This window comes from Eumetopias jubatus, unplaced genomic scaffold, assembly GCF_037043125.1.
Source record: "Eumetopias jubatus isolate StellerSeaLion01/CBP00866 unplaced genomic scaffold, mEumJub1_p1.0 scaffold_1, whole genome shotgun sequence".
Taxonomy (NCBI): domain Eukaryota; kingdom Metazoa; phylum Chordata; class Mammalia; order Carnivora; family Otariidae; genus Eumetopias; species Eumetopias jubatus.
In genome coordinates, this window is record NW_028274807.1 from 87,186,943 (window position 1) to 87,200,121 (window position 13,179).

Sequence of the window (13,179 nt, forward strand, 5' to 3'; positions counted from 1 at the left end):
AGGACCTGGAGATTATGACCTAAGGTGAAGGCAGACGCTTAACCAACTGAGCCACCTGGGCACCCCTGTATCTATATTCTTGTTGGATTTTGTTGTCTTTCACTCTCAATCACTGAGAGAAGACTTCTATCTAAATATCTAACTGAAATTACAGATTTGTCTATTTTCCCCTAACTTCATGTATTTTAAGTGCTCTGATTAGATAGATGCCTATACATTTAAGATTTCTATGACTTACTGGTGAAGTGGTCCTTTTATCATTCAAAAGGACTCTCTTGGGGCGTGGGTGGCACAGTCAGTTAAGTGTCTGACTTTGGCTGAGGTCATGATCTCGGGGTCCTGGGATCGAGCCCCGAGTCAGGCTCCCTACTTAGTGGGGAGTCTGCCTCTCCCTCTCCCTCTGCCCCTCCCCCTGCTTGTGCTCACGCTCTCTCTTTCTCAAATAAATAAATAAAATCTTAAAAAAAAAAAAGGTACTCTCTTTACATCTGGTAATGCTCCTGACCTGAAGGTACACTTTGTCTGATATTAAGGTAGCCACACCAGCTTTCTTAAGCTTTTGGCATGGTTTCTCTTTGGCCATCCTCTTATTCTCAACCTGTATCATTGCGCTGAAAGGGCATCTGTTGACTTCCAGATTCTACTCAAGATGCAGAGTTGGAAGGAGTGATGCTCCCAGTCTTACTATAGCAACAACAGCAACAACAAACAGGACAAATTTATACTTTTGAACACTAGTCATTCAATCTCATGGATCTGGTTTGTTTTCCCTTCACCTGGAAGAACTTCCTTTAGTATTTTTTATAGCTTAGTTCTACTGTTGACTAGTTCTCTCACCTTTTGTTTGGTGAAAATGCCTTGTAATGCAGGTCTGCTAAAGATGAATGCTCTCAACCCTTACTTATGTGAAAATGTCATAATTTCACCTTCATTTTTGAAAGATACTAGTTGTCTGTTGCTACCATAACAAATTACCACAAACTTTGTGGCTTAAAACAACAAAAAATTATTATTTTGCAGTTCAGAAGTCCAGTGTGGATCTCACTGGGCTAAAATCAAGGTCTCAGTAGGGCTGTGTTCCTTCTGGAAGCTCTGGGAGAGAAGCCACATCCTTGCCTTTTCAAACTTCTAAAGGTTGTCTGCATTCCTTGGCTCATAACCATCTTCAAATCCATCAATGTACATCTCTCTGATGTGTCTTCCAGAGTTCTATCTCTCTCTGGCCACAGGTGAGGAAAATTCTCTGCTTTTAAAAATTATAATTATATTTGATTATATGGGATCGTAGATGACCCACTTAGATACCCCCCCCCATCTCAAAGTCTGTAACTTTAATCACATCTGCAAAGTCCATTTTGTCATGTAAGACAACATATTCAGGTATGGACATTTCTCTGTATCCAGGCCTCCACTATTCTGATGAAAAAGCAGCTACCATTTTTATCAATGTTCCCAGTACCAATATTATTTTTTCTCTTTAACTTTGATTTTCATCCGTTTGCATAATATAGCTTTGGTGTGGTTTTGTTTGTAGAGATCCTCTTAGGATTTGTTCAGCTTCTCAGATTTGTAAATTGATGTGTTCCTTGAAATTGAGGGATTTTTGGCCATCACTTCTTCAAACATGTTTTTTTTACTCAGCTCTCTTTCCATTCTTTCTCTGGGATTCACTATATATGAGATCAGTCACTGAGACCACCACTCTACTTGGCTCCAGCTCCCCGCTCGGTGGCAAGAAAGTATACCCAACCAAGGAAGCTGGGTCCATGATCAGGCTGACTTCTTAGGGCCTGTAGTCCTCTACTGACTATTTTTTATGCCTAGAAAAAGTTGTCTCATGCATTTTGTTCAGTTTTATAGTTGTTTTTAGCAAGAGATCTAGATTTACAAGTTACTCTCTCGTGGATGGAAATAGAAGTTGCCAAGAGTAGTTTGCAATGAACAATTCTACACCCTGATTTTAGGGTCAGAATAGAAAATCTTTTTTTTAACATTGTTACCTTTGGTTCAATTCACCCAAGCAATCTCTTCATTTTGTAACACTGACAGGAAATGCTATAGATAAGTGTAAATTGAAAATTAGCCTAAATATAGTAAATTCGTTGCAATGATATATGAAATTTGTGTGTATATTTTATCCAACTCCATCAAAATTATTGTGCTTCTTTGTATCTCAAAAGGCATTTTTACCAAAAATCTCTTATAAGCAAATTTAGAGACAGCCAAATTTTTGGTTCATCTCATCTATAATTTATATTTAATGCTGCCAACCTAGTAACCTACCTTTTATTTCTCGCTTTAACCAAAAAGACAAATAAAATGCAATATCTGACTTTCAGAGAGCTTGTGGATGCAGTTTAAAAGGTTTTATTAAAGGCAATCAACAATGCAAAATAGATCCATCTAATTTATTAAACACTGCGCTACTCTCCAGCTCAACACTGTGACCTTTGACTCAATGTGCAATGTGTGAGCACCTATTTTTCCTGAGACATAATTCTAGGGGCTATGGTATAAACACGACTGGGTTTCTACCTCAGCAAAAGCATAGTCTTTGGAAGCAAATCTTAGTCGGGATACTGGTTCCATTATCCAATACAACCTAGTAATGTAACTTCCTTCAGCTTCCACGTTCACATCTGTGATATTTTTACCAAAACACAACTCCCCTGTATGGTTATTGTACAGTTTAAACATAGTGACTTCTGCACCATGTCTGGCATAGAACAGATGTTCTTAAAGTGTTAACTCGTCCTCCACCCTGCTGTCTTCTCACCTCTACTCCCTTCCTAGCCACAATCCCATAGAAGATGTGGTTAGCATAGTGAATGCCATTCCATTCTTTGTTGAGTCCTCATATTCCTTTTAAATAGTTCTTGGGCCACTGTCAAAGAATGAAGGTGCTATTTCAAACTTTTATCTCTTTTATATACTGTGGGTTAGTGTAAAAGTTCCTTTGAGAAATAGGTCCCGTTCTTTTCTTCCTCTCTCCTTACTTCCCTCCCTCCCTCCCTTCCTTCCTTTCTTTGAAAAACGGATTCAGAGAAAAAATCAGTCTTACATCCTTTCCTCACTATTATCCACTTCTTTTTTAGCAGCAAGTATTTGCAAGAAATTTAGAGATAAGGGGAAATAACCTTCCTCCTGTTTCCTCCATTACAATCTCTAACCTCTGCCTCCCTCATGGCTAAGTGGGCTCCTCAAATCGTCCTGCTACCATAGATGATGCATAGAGGCTCCACTTGGCTCTACTTGGAGTAAATGAAGGAGTAAAAAATTACTTTGAGAAGAGGAAGGTAAGTGATAAGACTATATTATTCAGCATTAACGATAAGTTCAATATAATTTTATAATTGTATTTAAAGGTATCCATAGATGCCATGTTGGGAGAGGGCTACAGTAAAAATGACTGAAAAAATATAGAAAGCTTCATTATCGCCACTGAACAAATGGGAAATTGAGGTTTAGTGGCATCAACTGCATAAAGAAAAGAGAAAATAGAGGAAGGAAGGCAGCTTTGCTCTCTCACAACTAAGAGATCTTTGGCATATCCTGCAAAATATATGTTAATCAACTGAAGCATTTTCAATGTATTATCAATACCAAGAAACTGTGAGAAATAAGTACATCTCAGGAGTACTTTTACTTTCATCATATTTTAAATATTTATCATGAGACTGCAGTAAGTACAGATTCTTCATTCAGTCTCTCTAGAATGAGAATTTTTCATAAAAATCTTACCTTTAAATTCTTATTTAAAACAGCAACAGTATTTTTTGGTATTTCTCTTGAGCTATTTTTCTTTTATTTCTCCATGTTACTCATAGACTTTTAAGAAAAACAAATTTAAACACAAGTCCCTAATTTACCAAAGCAGGTAAAGAATACAAAGTATATTTTCAAAATGACAACAACCAACCAAGAAACCTCAGTTAATGCTTAGACAGTGTTTATAGACTAAGAGGAAATGCTGCCTTTGGCATGAAGAGGAGTTTTTAACATGATCCATTTTCAGTGAAGGTACATAACTGAAGTTTAGGTCCAAGTTTATTGTAGTTTGTTATCTTTTTAATTAGGTAATTTTAAGTTTATAGTTTTGAATCATCAGGAAAAAAATTGCAACATAATCTGTTTAGAGCCAAGGCATGCTGCTGACACATTCAAAAAGTCCTGAACCTTCATAAATAAACACTGCCAGTGTTTATTTCAAAACATCTGAGAATAAGGGAAATACAGTGACTCTCTGAATATTTCAATTTGGAACTGTTTGTGCTGATTCATCATTATCTGTGGATCCCTTCTGAGATACAATGGAGTGTGTTCAGTACCTGCCAAATATACAGATATGAGTAATTCTGGAAGGAGGATCATATTATAAAACTTATTTTTTTTTCCTACCTAAAACACTGCCAAAAAAATCTGGAAAAATAATTTTCTCCATAATTGCATATAGTGGCTTTTACTTTCAGTGCTCATATAAAAAACCTTTTCAAAGAGAAAAATTATTTAAATTGAATCTGGAATCTTGCTTCATTTCTTTTATATTTAAAGAGAAGAGATTTTCTGAAACTTGCCAAGACTTTATAAATTGGGTTTATAAGACTATTTCTCTCTACCTTCATAGAAACTGATTCATTGGTTTTCACCAAGTAAATGGAAGTGATGATTTTGAATTCAGAGGCCAAATCGCTGGACATACCTTAGACTAGGTAAAAAGGAAAATAGCAACATTTTTCTGTTAATTATGTGTTATTTCACAGGCATAGATTATTAAAGTTTCAAAGTTTGTCAATCCATAATAACATAAAATATTTTGACACTTAAGCATGTGTGCATAGTCTCACAAGTATTGTTAGTGTTATCTCTTAACGCTTAATCAAATATTATGTCCATGTCCAGAACTAAACAGAAAATAACCCTCCACACCCTGAATTTTTCCCTCTTAAGCTCTCCAAAGTTATATGCGCTGTGCTCAGGGTTTGAGGCTTGAAAGTAGCTTGTGTGACTCTCATTTTCCTCATTTAATCCAGTCTGTCCATGAGTATTTATTACCCAAGTAATATGTAATAGATACCATACTAGGCCCTGGGGTTGGAGACTGGGATATAACGACTGTCATCAAGCTTGTTATTATCTAGCATACAAACAGACACATAGAGAAATAAATTAAATGTACATAATAAATGTACAAGACACAATGGGGACCCAAAGGAAAGGCATTTTTGTTGGTACCATCATTGACTCTAAATATGGAAGTCTAGGTCTTCTTTTTCATAATTACTTTTGAAAAAGCTCTCTTTTTTCTCAGTCTTAAAAAGATGACTTAAGTAAGAAATCATTTTAAAATAGGACAAACTGTAACAAACTTATATTAAAATTTTAGTGTCAACTCATCCAAAAATCACACCATTTACTACTTCTATTTTATGCAAAAATAACACACATTTTACAAAATATAAATTTATAAACATGTTTTTCATTTTTATAGTATAAGATGGAATTGTTTAGGGCCCATCCCACAAGTTAGAGTCAAGAAATTTGTCCATAAGAAATGACACATGAGCTCTGTCGAGCAGTTTGAAGAGAGAGCCTAGAATAGCATTCGAGCAGAGAGAAAAGAGTGATAAAAATTAACGAATCAAAATATATATTCAGTTCACATAACTACAAATTGAATTTTCCTTTTTGCTAGCTAATGTTCCTCACACCAGATAATAACTTTTTGTGAAAAGTGTTAGACTGTCCTTCCATTTTCCTACTTCATCTCAATTCATGGCTAAAGGGAAAAATAAAAGAAAAAAATCATGCCATGGCATGACTCTTCAGATGTTAATTAAAAATCTTCAGTTGTGAAACTTTTTTTTCTGTCCAAACATAATATTTTTTCCTTGGAGTCCTTCTTTGATGCTTAGTTCCCACTTCTTTGATTAGAGTAACAGGTACATAGTCTTGAGCACATCAAAACAAACATCCTTCCCTGTAGAATAGCTACAGTTAAAACCACTAATACCAAGTGTTCTCAAGAATGGAAATCATCTGGAACATTCTTATATTGTGGTGGAAGTGTAAAATAGTGCAACCACTTGGAAAATGATTTGATAGTTTCCTAAAAATTTAAACACACCTTATGACCCAGCAATTCTATTCTTATACGTACAATCAAGAGAAATTAATGTTTATGTCCATTAAAAAAAACTTTTTCTTAGAATGTTTATACATACAGCTTTCTTCATAGCCAAAACTGGAAAAATCTAAATCTCCTTCACGAACTGGAGAATGACTAAGTATCATATATATCCACACAATGGAATACCATCAGCTTATTCTTTTTTTTTTTTTTAAGATTTTATTTATTTGACAGAGAGAGACACAGCGAGAGAGGGAACACAAGCAGGGGGAGCGGGAGAGGGAGAAGCAGGCTTCCTGCGGAGCAGGGAGCCCGATGCAGGGAGGGAGGCTCGATCCCAGGACCCTGGGATCGTGACCTGAGCCGAAGGCAAACGTTTAACGACTGAGCCACTCAGGTGACCCCCCCATCAGCTTAATTCTTAAACAAATTGAAAAGAAAAAACTACTAAGGCACCAATATAGATATCCTCAAAAGTGCTAAGTTGAGTGAAAGAAATCAGAAGAAAATCATATACTGCATTAAATCATTTAGTTGAAGTAGAGATAAAACTAATCTATGGGGATAGCAGAAAGAATAGCAGTTTCCTCTGTGCTGGTACCTTGCCTGCAAAGGGGCATGGTGGGACTTGCTGGGGTGATGGAAATGATTTGTATCTTTACCCGAAATGGTTACAGGAGGATATAGATATGTTATAAATCATCAACTTGTAATTTAAGATGTGAGCATTTTACTGTAGTAAATTATACTTTAATAAAGTGCTATTAAATCTAAAATAATATTCTCTATTAACCTCTCTGTTTAAGAGTCTGGTGATGGCAAAATTCCTAAATATTTTTAGAGTATAACTTTTATATTTAAAAGTATCTTAAAACATAAGAACAATGCATGACTAAAATTTTAATCAAAGAACAAAAATCTCTTCATGTCAGGCCAATCCCATGACCCAACTGGAAGGGCCTAACTATGGCTATTTCCTCCTTTAAAGTAGATGGTTGAAACTGGCAAAAGAATCGGTGTTGACATTAAGTTAAATATTAGGTTACCTGTTCAAATCAGACCTTGTTAAGAAAAGCAACCCAAGATATCCAAGAAGAAATATCTGAGCCTTGCACAATAATCGGAAGAGGCCGGTGCTGGCACTCAGATGTGGCCCTAAAGGACTCAGACGAGAAAGATGACCGGCACCAAAATTTCTAGATCATCTATCCACTTTGCCTGAAAGAAGGCTTGGTTGAGGGAAGAAGCCATACTTATTTGAGCAGAAGCTAACGGACTGCCAGTGACCTTAAAGAAGCAAGACTGAAAGGCTAGGGACAAGGTTTATCTCCCCATTAAATAAACTTTACCACTGGATACGGTAGTCCACATAGCACCCCAGGGCAATTCCTACATTTCATCTGTGAAGCCCAATACAACCCTACTATCCCCTGAAAATTCAGGTCTATTGTCCTAAGCAACAATGAAAACTCTTTCCTCCTTCCTCTTTTTTTTTTTTTTTTTTCCCCTACTTTGAACAGTGGCCTGGGAAGCAGGAGGCCAAGAGAGAAGCTCATCTTCACATGAGTGGAGTCTTATTTCTGATTCCTGGTGGCTGCACTCTTTCATTGGGTACAAAGACCATTAAAATAAAGAACCCTGGGGTCACAGGGCTAGAAAAAATAATTGGCAGTCGGTTTTAGGTGTTATCAGCAAACACATCATTCCTTCCTCTAGTCCTTGTTACCCAATCTGTCCTTTCTAATGACTGGGGGAAAGCACCCATACCCCCACCACCTTGGGTTCAGTCAAAGGAATGGCAGAACATGTCTAAGACTAGGGCAATGGAAAATGCAGCCAAGACCCCACTTCTGTATCTTTTCTGTGCCCTGCATTCCCTTCCGCCATGTTTTTCCATCACAGTCACACTGTGAAGCAACGGTTTATTCCCCCAGCTATTATCACACAAATAAACCTTGGAGATACTGGGAAGAAGCAGAGGATCCTCAGTCTCTCTGCCCAGAGGAATCTGGGATAAAGCCAAGAAGAAAAGGACAGTAAAAGTAGAAGTCCACATGGCATGCTGATGTCCACCACCTGACTTTTCAGAGGAGGGAAGAATTGGGGATTCAATATTAAGCCCCTAGATTAGAGGAATAAAGTAGAAAATAATTGGCAGCAGTTCAGGTAAGGGATTGACAGAAAACCCTGCAGAGAAACATCCTGCCCCAGAAACCAAAAGTAGGGGATATGATTCAAAGTATCTAGCAGCTAGGGCATCAGAATGAGTGTGATGGAAAGACAGCATGGTCCAAAAGGTAAGCTTGCCCTTGCCCTGTGATGACTGTCCAGGGAATTCCATCAGAATCATTTCACATGATCCACCCTCAGATCCCACTCTCGCTATGCCAGCAACGTGCAGGGAAATTGACTCTGGCCTCTACTGCTGACTCTACGATGAAGAGCTCTCTGTGTTAATACATAGAACTCTCTGCTCTGAGCTAGCTTTTCATGTTCCCTCTGCTGGAATGCTCTTCCCCCAAATATCCACATGACTCATCCCTTCACTCCTTGAGTCTCTTCTCAAATGTCTCATTTCCAGGAATGTCTGCACTAACTACCCTACTTAAATTTGGAAATACCCAGCCCTTACAGAAACACACACTAAGCACCCATGACCTACCTCCCTCTCTTCCATTGTGCTTCCCTGCCCTGACATAGTCTAGCGGACTGTGGAATTCACTTAACTCATCATCTTGTTTACTTTCTGTCTCCCTCTACTAGAATGTAATCCTCATCTGCTTTTTTCACTGATGTACTCTTAGTCCCTGTAACTGAGCCTAGGACACAGCCAATGCTCAACAAATAATTTGTTGAATTATTTGGTGAATAAATAAATGAATACCGTAGGCTGTCAGCTCTGAGGTTACAGGGACTAATATGCATTCATCTTTGCCTTTCCTGCAATCAACACCATACTTGGCACATGCCAGACTCTCAATAAATGCTTGTTAAATGAGTGAACATATGAAAAAATTAATTCTAAATTGAAACATCTGAATTTGTATCCCGGGATGGAGTGGAGATTCCTGTACAGGATAGGTGGCAAATCAAAGGAAGGGGAATATGATATTACGAGAATAGTAGTAGTAGTAATGGGAAAAATCATAGTATCAGCCTGTTAGTGGTAATATCAATCTGTCAAGTATGTTGTTTGGTAGAGATTATATCTGGTCCTCCCAATCACCCCACAAGGGAAGTATTACTCTCTTCATCTTTGAGATATGGCTATTAGGGCTCAGAGTCTTTTACCAACTGTTTCACAGAGAAGGTAAAGACAGCTGGGATTTAAATCTGGGACTGGCTGAACTGACCCTAAAGCCAAGGCACCATTCCGGATAATGCACATTTTGCTCCTCAACTACAGAAACTAAACAATGGTTTTCTTCCCATCACAGGTATGCTGATATAGGAGATTTAACAATGCAGACAGCTTTTACTACCAGATTTTAAAGCTGACCAGGACTTTTGGAACACGGGCTAGCCCCATATGAAAGTATTGCTGTTTTGAAAAGCTAAGTGACATAAACATGACATTGAGAACTGAGGGGAGTTGAACTCCATGTGGCAATTCAAGAAAAGCTTCCTGGAGGGAAGAGGTAGCTAGGAAATATTCAAAAGAATGTAAGAGATGCGGAAGGGAAAAGGCAGTGCATCACCAGAAAAAGAAAAAAAAAAAAAAAAACAGACTATAGAGAACAACAGTATTTAACTAACTGAAATGCAGTGCTTTTGCACTTTTTAATTTATCCATTCACCTACCATATGGAAGTGCAATTTCTATGCGCAAGATACTTTTTCTTGGCACTGAACACACAGCACAATGGTCACAAACTCTCTTCTTTCATTGAGCTTCCATTCAGGTGTGGAGGGGGAAGCAAAATCAAATTGAGATGAAATATATGGCATATTAGTTGGAGTTAATGCTAAATATAAAAATAAAGCAGAGAAAAGAGGTTAGGAGTGTCGGGGGTTGTAATTTAACAGGGTGCTATTTTAATACCATTTGAAGGTCTCAAAGAAATTGTTACATTTAGGGCAAAATTGTCAGATTTCTGTAAGACAATTCAACCTTGAGCACTGTTTGGCTGTTTAAGATTTTCTAGTTCTTCAATTGAAGCTGGCAGTTTCAAGAGGGCAACGCACCCTGTCTCTGTACTTGAGGCTCTCCACCAATTGCTCTGGATCGAGAATAATAGCAGAGCTCCAGCCAGTTTTCAGTCTGGTGAGAATCTTGGGAAAAGAGATTTTTAAAAATATTATGCCCCACGGAGTCCCCACAGTTGGTGAAAAATAACAGTGTCTCACTAGGCTGGCCAAAATTCTTGCCTGACCACTGATTTCCGCTGTGGTTGCAGAGCACAGGCCTGCGTTAGGGAAAGAAGGAAAGAAGTGAAATAAAATGCAGATGGTGCACAAAGAACTTCATCATACTTGATAGGTCATTTCTAGAGAATTACATGATTAAGGAACGTGGGAGAGCAGAGTAGCAGATGTATAAGGACTTGAGAAAAACATTTTGTGTGGGGCTTTAAAATTACTTAGGAGCTTAATAAAAATTGACATCTGTATGGACACTATCTCATGGTTGAAAAACCAGCTGAAAGATTGAAAATCCTGTAAACAAATGAAAATAAATGGCTTGCAGCTCACACTGGGAGGGGCTTTGGGGTTGGCATTTGAAGAACTCTTAGTTAGCATGAGAGCTCATGACGAAGATACTACGCTGGATAAATAGACTGGGAATGAAAAGTGCAAATGAACTACACTGGCTGGAGTCATTGGAAAGGTAGGGACTCTTATACCGTGGCGTTGTTTGTATTCAGATTTAGAAAAGGCCTGCTTCTGAACATCTGTTTTTTCAGAAAATAGAGCAGTGTCATTTTGGCTGGGAGAGCCAGGAGAGCACAGCCATGACCATCTTCAAGAGTGGCTGGTGCAGGACGGGAGATGCAGGGCTCTGTGTTCCATTAGGCACACTGATGATGAAGAAGGAAACAATCCACGGACACTTAAAAGATGTAAATTCCAGGCAGAGTGTAAAATGATGTATCCCAATACCCCAAGGCAGAGTCACACAAGAAAATTCAAGAAAGGATAATTACAGCCAAATTCTTTCTTTCAAAAATCAAGAACTCGGTCAGTCAGTTAGACTAGGAAATGCTTCTTTTAGACTTCATATTCCTATTTCAAGACCCAGTTCAAGTGTCACCACGTTTTTTGGCTTTCTTTGACTTCTCTCCCACACCTCCAAGGCAGAACTAGTCACTCCCTGGCTCCTCTTCCACAGCCTTTAAGAAATGCTTTCACTGTAGCACTAACCACACTGTATTTTAGTGATGCTTTGATCTCTACTTAGTAGGATATGAGCTTCTTAAGGACTGGGTTTGTGTCTGATATTTTTCACCTCCAGCACCTAGAATATTGACTGGTCTATTAAATGGTTAGTGAAGTGAATGGCACACCCTTACACGTTTACCTGGGATTTGATTATCCCAAGTGATCACTTGTTACCTTGACAAAGCCACACTGCATTCCAAAACGAGAGCGAGTATGTTATGTAATGATATGAAAAGATGACTGATGTGTTCATTTTAAGAGAAAAGGCCAAGGTGCCAAGCAGTGTCTATGACTTGCTACCTTCTATGTAGAATGAAAGAAAAATAAGGATATATTCCTGTTTGCTATTATATTCCTAAGTGACATCTGAAAGGATACTTAAAAGGCTAATGACTGGTTCCCCTTGGGAGAGACTGTGTAATAGTATGATGGAGACAAAGATAAACACACAGTTTTTTACTGTATACATTTTTATATTGTTTTGACTTCTTAAACATTCATTCACTAAGCATCCACTATTAAAACATTTAAAAATTTTTCTTCAAAACTAATCACATGGAGAATGAGCAATAGCAACAGTAATAACAAGAAAGCTGACAGGGCTCCATGGCTAATTAGTTAAAGCAGAAAGTTACTGCCATGTATTGGTTGGTTGGTTGGTTTTAACAAATGAACTCAATTCCAGTTGTGGGCCAAAGTGTTGTTGAAGAAATTAAAGGAATTTTTTTAAAGATTTTTATTTATTTATTTGAGAGAGAGAGAGAGATCGAGTACACAAGCAGGAGGACCGGCAAACAGAGGGAGAAGCACACTCCCTGCTGAGCAGGGAGCCCAATACGGGACTCGATCTCAGGACCCTGGGATTATGACCTGAGCCGAAGGTAGGTGCTTAACTGCCACCCAAGTGTCCCGAAATTAAAGGAATTTTTTTTTATTTTTCTCATGCAAGTCATGGTAATCACAATTCTTTTGGAAAGCTTGCTGGATAAAGGTGGCACTTCACTCTGCTTTTGCTAATTGCACTACTAGGGCAGCATGCCTTAAGGATTCTCCATCTGTCACATGGAGCCCAAGACAATTCCTTAACATATTGTTAGAAAATCAATATTTTAAATAATAAGACTTGGTCTGTCCTTGAAGTAGTGCTGGGTCCCTAAAATAGACTTACATGAAGTCTTCATTTGTCTAAACTAATTCATGATTGCTTTCCTGACATTACTTTCAAACATAAACTATCACATTAAATATACATATATATAAATGCAAAATGTGTTATATATATATATGCATCTTGGACATATGTCAAAGTATAATTTTCAAGGAGTTATCAAACATAATTCCTACAAATATAAAATAAGCATGTGTTAAACAGTTATTCAACTCATTAATGAGAGAATGAACTGGATAGTAAAGATGGTTCAAAGGAGAAGTAAAGAACAGGGATTAGAGCGTGGGAGAAAAAAAATCTTTGAATAATATGGGTTTAGATACATAAATAAGATGGTTACACAAATAAGATGTTTAATAAATCCTATCAAGCAATAAAACCATAACCTTTAGTGTCATCTTTTCTACCAGGCAGAAATCATTTGTATCTCTACCAGATAAAAATCTACCAACAAAAAGGCAACTTCACAGAAAATAGACTTCTAGTCAATTATTAGATAGAGTCA